The following is a 13,836-nucleotide window of genomic DNA, read 5'->3' as shown; positions in this document are numbered from 1 at the left end:
AGCGGTGCTTGGCTGGGGCCCACGGCACCCTGGGCATCTCTGACTCTTTAAATGTGGCACCAGATTTTTTAAAACGTATTTCTGTTATAACAATTGAGAATGGATGCAAAACAAATTTCAAGTATAAAGGTGTTCTGTGAGCCTCCAGACGTGAGAATGAGCAGGAACCCGGGCCGAGCGGGATCTCGGGCCGCACCGAGTTCATTGGGTAATGTGACGCTTTTCCCTTGCTTTTTGGTAGATGGACAGTGTCCTCACCCGCGGGGGAAGCAGGTGGGCTGGCAGGACAGGCGTCCACGGGCCGGGAGGAGGAGACGCTCCCAGGTACTCTCGTCTACCCCGCTGGTGACCTGCCTGCCCGGCCCCTCCTGCTCCAGCAGTGACCCGTGCCCCTCCTGGCTGCTCTGCCACTTGTGCCCTGCCTGCGCCCCACCCCAGTGCCTGTTGGTTGCCCCACCTCAGCCTGGATCCTGGCCCTCCCCTCCCCCACCCGGCGCGGGGCCTGGTCCTCACTTCCGGTTGCCCCTTTGCTTGACCACTTCTTTGGAGATTCTTAACCCCGAGTTGCACCCTGACTCCCATTAACCTCGCTCGGCCACGGAGCACGTGGAGAGGCCCCTGACGGGGTCGGGCTCCCCCTGCTGGTGTTCGTACCCTCTCAGACCTGCTTCTTGTGTGTTCGTTTCCCTTAACAGGGTGGTTTATAGTGCACTGAGAAGGAGCGTTGGATTCTTGCAGTGATGCGGTCGGGAGTGTGTGGTGCCGTCCCTCCTCATCCACGCAGAATGCTCACCCTGCCACTGGCCCCACGCGGGTCTCAAAGGTTACAAACAGAGTGAAGGTGAAGACATGCTTCAGAAGCAGAGCTGATTTGAGGAATAATTTTAAATGAGGCTGGAAGAGAGGGGTGCCATCCCAGAGGCAACAGCCTCACTGGGCAGACAGATCAAACCCGCGCTCTGCGCCAGGTCTGGTTCTGGGCAGGGTCGGATCCAACAGCAAACACACTGACGGGCTCTGTCCCCAGAGACGGCGTCAAAGGTAGACCGCATGCCTAAGAAGTGCGAAGGTGATGAGCTCCGTGGATAAAGGAAAGGGGAGAGCAGGAGGAGCGAGTGCGTGTGCGTGTGTGCGTGTGCGTGTGTGCGTGCCTGCGCGTGCACGCAATTGGGATCGGCCTCACTGAGAAGGTGACATTTAAGTGAGGGTGAGGGAGTGAGTCACAGATGGAGAAGAGCATTCCAGGCAGAGGGAACGGCCAGTGCGAGGGTCGTAGGTGAGGAGGCTGGAGAGCAGCGGGGGGCAGCCTGGCCGGAGCCGTGAGTGGGGTGGGGCGGGGTGCTGGGGCCTGGTAGGAGCTTACACTCTGGGTGGAGGGGGGCGCCTGAGCGGAATTCGGTTCTTGAAGAATATGCCTCTGGCTCTGGGCAGAGAATAGACGCTCAGGGGACCCTGGCTGGAAGCAGGGACCAATGAGGAGGCTTTACCTGCGCCCAGGTGAGAGTGGTGTGAGGGGTTGGCGAGGGCTGGCCAGACTCGGGCTGTGTTTTGAAGGTAGAGCCAGTGTGAATCCCTGAGAGAGTGGAAGTGACCTGAGGGGCAGGGACAGCGGCAGGGACTAGGGCTGAGGGGCAGCGAGGACAGAGCGTCTCCAGTGCTCGCGTCGGTTCGGGAGTGATTGGCCTCTGGACACGTGCAGGTGAGGTGCTGACATTCGTGCACCTGTCAAGCACACAGCTGGACAGATGGCACTGGAGCCTGGGAGAGGGGATGCGCTGGGGGTGTGGGCTCGTGCGGATGCCGTGCAGGAAACGCTGGCGCCACCAAGGGGGCATCTGCGGGAGGAGAGAGGCCTGGCGTGGACCCCAGGAACCAGCAGGGGGGTCCCGGGCAAGTCTTCGGAGCCGGGCAGACTCTGTCCCTGCTGTTGGTGGGGAGGGAGAACTGGGCTTCCAGCAGGTGGCCTGGAGGGGACAAGAGCGAAAGTGGGCGCCCATGGAGGGGCAGAGAGGGGAGGAGCTGGGGCAGCGAGGACGGGGCTTTACCGAGTTGCTGCAGTGGGAAGAGAGGGCGATGCGGGGGAGTGTTGTCGATGAGCAGAAACGGGGGCCCCGTCCCGTGCAGGCGGGAGGCGGACAGAGAGACCACCCAGCCACAAGGGTGGCGTCTGGCAGCGATGGACATGCCGGGCCGGCGGGTCTGTCCCAGGAAGCTGAGGGGGGAACCGGGAGGTGAGAAGATGGAGAAATCAGGGTGAGATGCATGTCGTCCTCATGAACGGCCAGTGTTCACCCGTTTGTGGCATTCAGGAAAAGAGAACCTCTTGTGGGTCAACTTACGGTTGAACGTCTTACGGTTCATGAGGTTTGTTCAGGGATGCCTGCAAGACTGGGGGCCTGGCTGGGCCAGGGAAGGGCAGCGGGATGACGGGAGCCCCGGCCTGCGTGTGGTCTGCAGTGGGAGCCGAAGCGGCTGCCCGGGGAGAGGCGTGGCGTAGGCAGAGCTCACGGGGCCGTGGAGCTCGCCAAGCGAGGACGAAGGGAGCCAAGCGCAGGCAAGGAGCCCACGGATGGCGACTCCGCGGCGGGACGGGGAAAGGGACGGGCGGACCTTCCTGGTGGGAGGGGCTGGGACAACAGACATGGCCGGTGGCCGCAGTTGGCTTTCTCTCCAAATTGGTGGCAGCTGTAAATTAATCTCTATCAAAGTAGAATATGTTAGAAAAATTTAAAAAATACAACCACCTTTTCAAGTTAGAGAACAGTACTTGGTTTCCATGGTAACTGCCAACCATTTAACTAGGGCAAGTGTTACGTGGTGACAGGGTAATTACAGACAACAGGGAAATTGCAGGGTGTGTCTTACATAAATACAGAGTGGTTGCATGGTTAGCTTCTGCTCCTGAAGCAAGGCTGCGGCTGTTTCCGGAGGTCTGCTCCAGCGCCTGTCCTCGGGCCGTCACTGCCGGGGCACGGCCCGCCCTCTGTCCACGCTCTCTGTTACCTGTGAGTCCGCTTTCCTCCCCTCTCTGCGCTGGGGCCTCAGGCAAATCTTCCCCAGGCCCACCTGACCTGTGCCTCTGTGGGGCCTTCCTGGGGCCAGGCTGGGAAGAGGTGGAGGCCACACACGGGCCCCAGGCTGTGGCCGTTGAGATTAATCTATCAACCAGAACTTAAGACGGGTGTTTGTAGACCTTTTATCAACCGGCTATGAAAGAAACCCTAAATACGGTAAAAAGACAGGAGAATCAAATTTGTGTTCAAATCAGATTTGAACACAAATCATTCTCTTGCAGATTGGAACAGGACAGTTACTTGAGAACATTCATCTGCTGTCACCTATACCAGAGTCCCCACAAAGACAGAAACTTTAAGACAGCAGCAACAGTAGAATCCATGCTGAAACAGGGGTAACTGAGTCAGAGGCTCAGACTTTTGGTTAATTATTAAGAGGTAGAAGCAGCTAATGCTTGTGGATGAAAACATCACAGGAGACTCGTGGAGAGCCTATTGCAGGTAAGTATGAGGACTCAGACACTCGGCCCAGAACCAGTATCCATGGCAGGTGAGTCAAGCCTCTCAAAAGCAGAACTGTGGGCATAGCCAAGAGCTGTCATGCATTTGAGGAGAACCAAACAGCAGGAGAAGTACCAAATGCAACAGAAGAACATATTTAAGCGAAGACTTAATGGCATGAAGACAAGAATATTCATAAAAGAAACAGCTCCTTCAAAAGAAACAAACAAAAATTTTGGAAAGAAATGTTATCAAAATGATAACTGTTTAAATTGCAGAACAGACAGAAGAAGGAATTAGTGATTGGACAAACGAACCAAGGATTTATTCCAGAATGCAAACCTGAAGAACCCAGAGCTGTTCCAGAATGCAGGCCTGTAGGACCAGAGCTGTTCCAGAATGCAGGTCTATAGGGCCCAGAGCTGTTCCAGAATGCAGGTCTCAGCCACTGAGAGGTGGAGAGTGTGAGAGAAAAGGGTGAGACCGCGAGGAGTTTGAGAAGCTCTCTTTTTTGTTGATAGGAGTCTGAAAAGCAGAGAGCAGAGAAGGCTGAAGGAGGATGAGGAAACACGTCCTGGAAGAAGCCTCTCAGGGCACAGAGCGTGTCGGGGTAAAGTGTTGAAGGGGGTGGGCTTTGGGGGTTGAGGGGATGGTGAGAAACCACAAGGGCCCGAATACAGTGGGACAGAATTTCGGGATAGGACCAAAGAGAAACCCCCAAAGTGGTTGGCAGGAGGAGCAAAGGTCTGGCTTTCAGTTGGCATCAAAATTCTCTATGACAAATGTACATTTTAGAATTAATTGGATCAATATCTTCAAAGTACTTGGGGAAAAAGGATTCCAAACCTGGCATTTGAGACACAGCCAGGATTCAAGTCGAAGGGCAAAGGAAGGGTGCTTCAGACAGTCAAGGACTCAGAGGTCTCCAGCCTCACCCCTAAGACTCTGAGAAAATGAAGAAAGATAGCGATCGATTGACAAAAGAGATTAGCGTTTGGTTCCACTGATAATGGTGGGAAAGAATCCAGGGTAGCACGTAGCTACTCTAAATAATTGTTGGTGCCTATTGGTATGCAGATTAAAATAATAGTTGAAAAAATCTTGGTAGGTTCCAGCGTTTTTTTTGTCGATGGTTTGTTCAGCAGTTGGTTGTAATTTTGGTGTTTTCGTTGAGAAGAGGTGAGCTCACGTCCTTCGACTCCACCACCTTGTTTCTGTCCTACAAACCGAAAACTCTTATGTATATGTATTTATATAGTGACGAGAAGGAGAAGAGTGAAAGTTTCTTAAACATCAGTTCTTTTTCTGGGGGAATATGTGGAGACTATTCAAGCCTATAGTGTGTGAATGTGCATTTAAACATGTTAACAATGTACCAGGAGCCACCAGTCACAGGCACAGATTGTGCAGCTTCAAATATTGTAGAGGAAAAACTCTGGAACAAAGAAAACCTGATTAAGTCACCAAAAAAAAAAGGTAGAGACGAAGGAAAAAATTAGAAATCAAAGTAAATGTATAAAGCAAGACATCATGTGGCATTAGTTCAAATATATGTGAAATTTCTCTATTAAAAGGCAAAACTCAGATTGTCTTAAAATTGACACAGAAACAGAAAATGTATTAATGGGAAGGGTACTAAGCAAATGGTAATCACTGGAAAGCAGGCCAAGCAACATTATTTTCAAGAAAAAGATAAAAAGCATTAAATGGGACAAAGATACTTCATTTGGATAAGTTATAATCCTCTAAGAAGATATGATACTCATGAACTTTTATGTATACAATTACATAGCTGTAAAATTTATGAAGGAAGAACTTCTAAGAATAGGAAATGGACAAATCCAGTACCATAATGGGAAACTTTAATTGAAAAATCAAGAAGACGAAAAAATTCATATGGTTATGAAGAATTTGAATAGCATTCTTAACAAATTGTGTTCCAAACGCAGGATATACTTTCCTACTTTCCTTTCTCCCTCCCTTCCCTACTTTCTTCCTTTCTATTTTTCAAACACACCAGGACCATTCACAGATATATTTACCATGTATTTTACTTTAAAGGAAATCTAATTTTTCAACAGTGGAAATCATTAAGTACAATAAAAATGGAAATTAACCACAAAATGATAATCAGAAGTAACCCAGACTCCATTACATATCTAGAGATTTGGGAATGCTTTTAAATAAAAGCATAAACTGTATAAAAAGTAATGAAAATGAGATAATACTGCATGTCAAAACATGAAGGATGCTGTCAAAACACTTCTCAGGAGAAAATGTTGGAACACTGGAAACACTTAAAATAAATGAAACAACCCTATGACTCTAAATGTTAGAGAAATAATTACAAAATAATTCAAGACAAAGTAGGAAAAAAATTAATGAAGATAAGGGTAGAGATGAATACAGCAAAATGTGAAAACATGGTGTTAGGTGCAGTAAACACCAGTAAAGGAACGTAAAACACTTAAACTGTTAGCAACTCTGACAAAGGGGGAAAAGGCAAAACTTTGAAACTTGGGTGACCAGGGAGTAGATGTAACTGCAGATGTGGAGGCTATTAAAACTTGCAGAGATATCTATTTACAGCTCTATGCAACAAAATTGGAAAATATAGATGAGATGAATAATTTTCTAGAAAAATGTAAATCAACAAAATTGCCACACATGATGTAGAAAGTCTGGATAACTATGGGAATGACTGAAACGGTGCTCAGAGTCTGCACTCACGTGCCACTGGGGTCCTACTCCACAGCACGTTCTCACTCATCCAAAAGGGAACATAATTCTTAAGGTATGCAATTGTTTTAGAGAACAGAAAAAGTCAGAAGTTTCCCGAATCATTTTATGAGATCAGCAATGTTGTGATATAAAAGTCACGCAAGTAATCCTAAAGTAATCTATAGGTAACTCTGCCTTCTGAGACAGATGTGCAAACCCTAAATAAAATGTTAGCAGGTCGAATCCAGCAATGCATTCAGTTTTAAGTACCTCTCTAGTTTTAAGTACCTCTTTGATTTAAGAGGAGTTTTGGGGAGCTGTGGTTTGGAGAGGTGCCGGGTCGTGCCTTTGTCCTCTCTCTGCTCTGTTCCTGTCTGTCTGGCGTTCTCTGTTTCCTTCTCTGTGTATCACTCTTCTTGAATTCTTCTCATTGCTTTGTTTTGTTTTTGACTCTTAAAAATGTTCTCTTTCTTCTGTTTTCCTCTGTTGTGTTTATTCAGTCTCGTGTGTCTTCTAATTTCATCCTGATTTTGAAATATTTTTTCTTTCATTCTTGATTCTTTCCTGAATTCTATGACCTAATTTTTGAGTTTTTCTAATTCTGATTTATAGTTTTTCATCTCTTGCATCATTATCTTAATGTCTTTTAATCAACTTAAAGATATTAGATTATAGTCTTTCTAATTTTGTCAGCATGGCTTTATGATGTGTGTTTATTGTCAGTAGGGTTGTTATTTCCTATTTTCTTTTGTCTTACAAAAAACTTTGTATGATATTTAACATCACATGAAATTTGTTTTGCTGAACTTTTAAGAAGGGAGGTACTGTTATAACAGCATTGCTAATTTCACGGCTCTAGAAGGCCCTCTTCTGTTATTTTCATGAAGGTGATGTATGAGGACTTGATGCAGTTAGAGTGTGTCTGGTGGGAGCTGCTGGGGGGGGCCGGAAGCTGGGTAAAGGCCTGTGTCACCGTGAAGTGCTCCGGTTTTGATAACTGGTTTTGTACTTTGCCTACCCAGATGCCCTTGTTTTTAGAAAATATGCTCTAAAGTATTTGGGGTCAAGGCAAGTGCTGTCTTGTAGTCACTCTCAGCCGGTGTGGATTGATGGGAAACAAATACGTGTGCGACAACCGAGCAGGCCTGACTGAGCAATGGGGGGACAGTTAAGGGACCTGCAGAAGTTTGTTGTAATGTTCACGCAACTTTTCTCAAGGTTCCACATTACATCCCAATAAAAAGTTGTCAAATAAGTAAGTAAAACGAATTCTTCAGTGGAAAACACGGTGGCCCTTCTCCTCTGGACAGATCTCCTGGGAGACTCGGGAAGGGGGAGGCCAGGGGGCGGCAGGTGGGGTCCCAGGTGAGCCAAGGGGGGCGCCGGGCTCTGGGCCGATGCGGGAGCTGCCGTTTCAGTGTCTCAACACTTTTCTCAAACTGGAATTTTAATTAAAACAAAATCATGCCTCAGAATATAATTTTAAAAATCTAATGAGAAGAGGACAAGCACCCTCTTGAAGTGACATGGGGTTTCGGGGCCCAGGAGGCCCAGAGGGCGGCTGGTGAGAGCTCCTCCCTCGGCCTGGTGGGCGCCTCCCACTGTCCCGAGGTTACCTGTCACCAAGCGCGAACCGCTGAAGGTGTGCGTGGCTGGTTCTCTGCCGACTCGGGCTGCGCCCGAGTGGGTCTCTGGACTCGCGGGGTGCAGCGCTGCCGGCCGGGCCGCGTGGTGGGGAAGCCGGGCGGGGGCCGGGGCGCGGGGAGGTGCTCGGGCACTTGTCGCCCGGGGCTTTCCACTCACACCCGAGCCAAGCACGTCCCCATCCCGTCCCGGCGGCGGCCCCGCCTCGTGGCCGTGGAGAGCAGGACCCCGGAGCCGCCCGGGGCTCTGAACCCTGGGGCCGCGTGAGCCCTGTGCCAGGAACATGATGCCTCTTCTTGTGGCACTCTCTGGGGAGCAGGGACTCCAGCCGGCCGAGGGCGGCGCGGCGGCTCACCAGGCACACTTGTGCCCGTTTCGTGCCCAAGAGGCTCATCTTGAGATGCGGGCTCCGTGGTGACCTCGAGGCTCCTCTGCGTCACCCCCACAGCCGGGCCTGACCGCCCCGCCCTCACTCTCGGCTCCGTCGCCCTGGCCCCCCCAGGCCTCTGCCCCGTGCCCAGGGCCGGGCGCCCGCGCCCCTGCGCCCCCGGGTCCCCCCGCGCGGCCCCGCCCTCGGCCTGCCATCCACCCTGCCGCACCTGCGCCTATCTGGCCCTGGCGTCCTTTGGAATCCAAGGTCCGGGCCCAGCCGGTTCCCGTCACCATGCCCCCTCGCCTGACCCTGGGAGGTCTCTGCACACAGCAGCCCTGCCTTCCCCACCGCTGGTCTCCAGCACGACCACCCGGATCTGACCGCTGCCCGAGGAGAGCGGTACCCGGGTGATGTCAGCCGCGTGTGGCCCCAGGCCGGCCGCCCCTCCCCACGGGCTGCGGCAGCCTCTCGGTGGGAAAGGAGGTGCCTGGGCAGAGGGTCCCCCAGGCGGGATAACAGACAACCCCCCCCCCGGCTGTGCCCCCGCTGCGCGTGCCCCTCTCCACACGGCTCCACGCCTGGTGTCAGGCCGCTCGCTGTCGCTTTGTCTCGCGCCCTGGAAGCGTCCTTTCCAGGCGGCTGGTGGTGGACTTCGGCATGCGCCCCCTGCTGTGTGCTTCTTGCTCATTCTCTGCCCTGGGCTGCGGTTTTCTCTGGACAGTGCGGCTTTCAGGACGGCGCTGCAGCCACTGCTGGGCTGCGCTAGCACACGTTAGGCTCGTGCAGTCAGACGAGGTGAGGCGGCCCAGCCGGGAAACAGCGAAGCACCCACACCGCTGTGCCCATTGCCTACCGGAGTTCAAAGTCATCACGTTATACAAACTAGCCACGTTTGTAACTGTGGTGCGCATCCCTCCCGTGTCCGTTCGTGACGCTGACGGAGCTGGTCGGTCGTCTTGCGGTGCCGACTGTCCCTGAGTCTTAGGGCCACTCAGGGCCTCCAGGGCAGCAGCGTGGAGAAGGGCGCACAGAGGCGGCTGAAGCTAAGCTGGGGCCGTGGGGGTAGTGCTGCCCGCCTCCCTGCTGTCTCCCGCTGGAGGAGACGGCCCAGCCACAAGGCCCACCTCTCCCCCCGCCCCGCCCCCAGCCCGCCCGCGGGCTCCTGGCCCCGCGCACACGGGGATGGTCAGACGTGTTCTCCCCAGAGCACAGACCTTCCTCTCTCCCCAGCCCCAGCAAATAATTGGGTCCTGGCGTTGTTTGGACCCGGACGCTTTCAGAAATAATACAGTAAACGCATTCCTCACCTTCCTCTGTTCCTTTCTCTTATCTCCTATTCTTACTCTAGAATTATCCTGGCAAAATCAGGCTTCAAGTTCCTCATTTGTATAACACTTTGCAAATTACAGAGTGCTTTTCATGTCGCTGAGAGGTGGGTATTTTCTCGTTTGTATTTAGAATGAGGAACAGAGGCTGGGCATTAGCCTGGGAGTCGAACTCAGGGTCCTCTGCAGAGCAGGCCCCCAGGAGCCATGTCACTAGCCGGGAGTCACCAGGCCCCAGAGAGTGTCCCTGGGGGTTGGAGGAGCCGATGCGGCTGCATGGGCACCAAGTCCTCCTGCAGAGCCGTCTCACTGCACGGTACTCTCTGCCCCCACCCCTCCTCCTCTGTCACCCTGGCGGCCGCCTGGACCTCCCTCCAGGACCTCCCGCTGGGGAACATACCAGAAGTCAGCCCAGGACAAGGTGTGGTGGGCAGATTTGTAGGCTTTCACCCTGGCCTAGAGGCCTTGCTGAATTCCCCCCTAGAGAGTGGGTGGCATGTGGGACGTTATCGCATGATTGTGTCGCGCGTTGCCTGGCAAAGGGATTTTGTGGATGTCATTCAGGTTTCTAGTCACCTGACTGAGTGACTCAGAGGGAGGTGCCCTGACCTAATCTCAGGAGCCCTTCAGTCTGGGTCTGGAAGTGGGAGGTGGAAGAAGACAGAGACGGGAGGTGAGGGGGATTCCAGCGGGAGAGACCAGGAGATGCAGATGGCGTCTGGGAGCCAAGAGGGCCCGGCCGATGGTCACAGAGACACCCTCCGCCTAGACGAGCCCGGCTCCCAGGGAGAGCGCAGCAGTGGCTGAGTCCTGCGTGAATGAGGACCAGCCACCCCATGCCCAGGCCTCTGCCCCTCCTGGCCGCGAGCTGATCAGTGGGCACTGTGCTCAGCCCTAAGTTATGGGGTTTGCTCTCCAGTGGTAGAGAAAGCTGCACAGACCAGCAGGAGTGGGGCCCAGCGGGGTGACACTGTGCTGGGCTGCGTTCTGTTTCTAAGGATTAGCTGGAGTCTCAGGGCCATTTACAATTAACCCAAATCCCTACTGACGAGAGATGCCGCCTTCATCCCAGTCACTTACGGTCCACGCTTCCCCTCCCCCCACAGAGTGATCCATAGCAGCTCAGAATTTGTCCCTGCCAAAAAGCCAACTTATGACCCGTCTTAGTCCTCACCTCTGTGCTTCCAGAGGGACATTGCAGTCCTTCTGTCATGGATTCTGTGGCCTCCCGTTTCAGTCACACCTCAGGCTGGGAGGGAGGTCCTTCCAAGTGGGGGCGTGGCAGGCTCTGCCCACACCCAGGCCTCACCAGACCCCGTGGTCTCCTCAGTGTGTTGCGTGGTCCTTATTCAGGTTATCCTTGGCTTCTTTTGTAAGTATTACTGATGTATAGGAGAGATACTCATTCTTGCATCTTTAGTTTATCATCTGTCATCTTAGTAAACTACGTGCTATTGGATCTCATAAGCTGGGATGTGTTAGGTAGAGAATTACATTATCACAAATAATAATTTTAATGCCCTTCCCTTTTGAGTATCTATGGCTCCTCGTTATGTTTAATTTACTAACCGCATGGCCTGAATTTTTGGAGTAACATTGAATGGCAGCCCGTCCTGTTCCTGTTCGGCCAGACCTCCACCTCCTCCCTGCCCCAAAGCTGCCGGATGCAGCTCACGCCCGACCTGCCGGGTTCTAACAGCAGTGAATTATTGACTGTTCTGGTGCTCCTTTCTGAAAACCTCTCGGCCCTGGGCTGTGGCCACCCCGCCCGCACGGCCTCCCGACGCTCCTTTCCTGGGCCCCGTGGGCTCTCCTCGTCCGTGTGTCCGCGAGCACGCTTCTTCTGCCCACTGTCCTGGGTTCTCCACTCGCAAGACGTGCGTGTGGGCTCCCCCCTCCCGAGACGCATCCAGGACCGCCAGGCGTCCTCCCTCGCGTCCTGGGCACCTAGAGAGCCACACCCCGGACCTGGCTCCTGTCCTGACTGCGGGGAGCCGCCAGCCCTGTTCCCTCGCCTCACCCCCCCCCTCCCCACATCCACCACGAGCCCAGGGTCCTCGGTGTGCTCCAGGCACCTCCTCGTGCCTCGGCCTGCATGCAGACGGCAGAGAAGGCCACAGATCAGGGAGGCAGAGGACGAGGAACGGTAGAGAAGCCTCCAGAGCCTCCGGGACGAAGTGCCAGCCGGTGTTCACACAAGGGGCCTGCCTTCCCAGGCAAATGGAGCCGGACTCGGGGAGGCTCGACAAGTGTGCTGAAGGGTGCCCGGATGCCGCCCGGGCACCAGACCCGGCTCCCACCTGGGAGAGCAGCGGGGCAGTGTCCAGGGAGCAGCGGCCCCGCGCCTCGGGGTACACTCGAGAAAGAGCAGGCCCACGCGCCCAGGAGACAGACGTGAGCAGCTCCTTGTCAGACGCTGGGAGGTGCCGGCCAGATGAGGCTGGATGTGTAAATACACCGTGGGCACAGTTAAGCGTTGATCTGCAGGCGCCAGCGGGGCCACCCTGATGGCACAGCCCTGAGTGTAAGCGGCAGAGGGGCGGTGCGGATGGTGCCCTTGGTGCCCATTTTCTGCACCCGAGACGCGACGGGAGGTCTTGTTGGGGCGCTGTGCAGCCTGGCGGGAGCGCGACGGCAGGGCCTCTGCGGGGCACAGCGCAGAGGCCAGGAGGCTGGGACGGTGGCTTTAGTCTTTTGTGTGTTCCATTCATTTGAAAATAAGCCGAAGCAAATAGAGTGCAGTGTTCGCATTTGTTAATTCTCAATATCCAGTGCACTGCTGTCTCAGAGTTTTTAGTTTCTCTGGGTTTGAAATACTTCGTAGTGAGAAATTAAAACTTTTTTCAAACTAGATCCCACGAGCCTCTCATGAAGGGAGCCTTGCGTCAAGCCCGCCCCTTCCCCAGAGGGCGTCCTGACGGGACTCACGCCCGCTCACCGCTCCGGGGCTGAGGGTCCCAGAGCTCCACCAGGCCTGGTCCCAAGCCCGGGTTGGGCGCGGAGGCTTCTCAGGGCCTGCAGTGCTCTGTCCCTGGACCCAGATGTGGACTTCCTGTGGCCGTGGGTTGAGGGACGTCCCCAGGAGCTCCCGGAGGGCCCCGCTCAGCCCAGGCCTGGTGGTGTGGGGATCACTGAGCTGGGCGGACCCTCTTCCCTGAGCTCTTCCCTTCCTTGGTGGGGGGGTCCAGTCTGAAAGGGTCACCATGGTGCCCGGGGGTGGGCCCCCAGGAGCAGGGAGGATGCCCCACCGAACAAGGCCAGAAGCTGGTCTTGGCCAGGGCTGGCAGACTCGGCTGCCCGCTTTGGGAGCATTTCTAGGTTTCCTCTGCAGGGCAGGCCTGGAGGTTACAAGGCACCACGTCCCTTCCGTCCGCCATCGATGGTGAGTGCGGCTCCGAACGGGCCCTTCTCTCCCCATGGTCAGTGCATACGTGTGGACGTGATCACCCTGAGGGTCACACAGTTTCCCAGGAGGGAGGGGGGAGCCGACCTCATTTCCCCTTAGAAGTTAGAGGGCATGTAGCGAGCGATGCCAGCCCTCTGTGCAAGGATGGCTGAGCCGGGCCGGGTGAGCGCCGACCTGAGTCTTCAGAGAGCCCTCCCCGCCCGCCCCGCTGCCCTGTGACAGCAGCCGTGTCCCCGCGGCAAGCCTGAAGGTTGTTTCCGGTGTCCTGTGGGCCCAGGCAGCATGGCGCAGGGGCGCCTGTCAGGGACCCTGGGCTGCAGGCCCTGCATCACCTCGGGGCTTCTGCCTCTTTGGCCCTTGGGTTCATTTTCACTCACCCTCAGCCTCTGTCTCCCTCCTCCGTCCGTCAGTCTGACTGTCTCCCTCTGGGCTCTCCTCATCTCTCTCACTCTCTGCTCCCTTCCTCTCCTGCCGGGGTCCCCGCCTCTCCCCGTGACCCAACTTGGGCCGGTCAGGGCTGTCACGATGGCCGGGCATGTGGAGCCAGGTGCAAGGTACTTTTGTGCCTCAGTTTGCTCCCCGCTCTCGTCCCTGAACCACCCGGGTTCCTGCTGACCTCTCCGTACCCCCGCCCCCTACGGACCAGAGCCAGCCTTGTTTAGAGCCCAAGCAGCTGCACGTTTTACAGCCTCGCGTCCCTCCCGGGAGCTGGCGCCGCCGCTGACCACACGTGCGTCCAGTTACCACGAAGGCAGTGGGAGCGGCAGTGGGGGCAGGGGGGGCTCTGTGGCCCTAGAGGGACAGGGCCCCGCGCCCAGAGCCTGGGCCCATCCTCCCTCCCCAGCACCTTGG

At 54.8% G+C, this 13,836-nt stretch overlaps 1 protein-coding gene across 18 annotated transcripts in view; it reads left to right on the top strand.

Annotated features, from left to right (window-relative positions):
• The window catches only part of PCBP3 (poly(rC) binding protein 3), a 213,296-nt gene that overhangs the window by 120,631 nt on the left and 78,829 nt on the right, over nt 1–13,836 (top strand). Inside the window, exon 3 of one of the 18 annotated variants that reach the window (XM_082392509.1) lies at nt 242–324. The exons of the other annotated variants lie outside the window; for them this stretch is intronic. The gene's annotated coding sequence lies outside the window, so the exon portion shown is untranslated. The remainder of the gene's footprint in view (nt 1–241; nt 325–13,836) is intronic. 18 annotated transcript variants of the gene reach the window in all.

Source organism: Balaenoptera borealis (genome assembly GCF_965194805.1).
Source record: "Balaenoptera borealis genome assembly, chromosome: 5".
In the NCBI taxonomy this organism is placed as follows: Eukaryota; Metazoa; Chordata; class Mammalia; order Artiodactyla; family Balaenopteridae; genus Balaenoptera; species Balaenoptera borealis.
The sequence above is the reverse complement of the archived record's forward strand: the minus strand, read 5'-3'. Positions and strand labels throughout refer to the sequence as shown.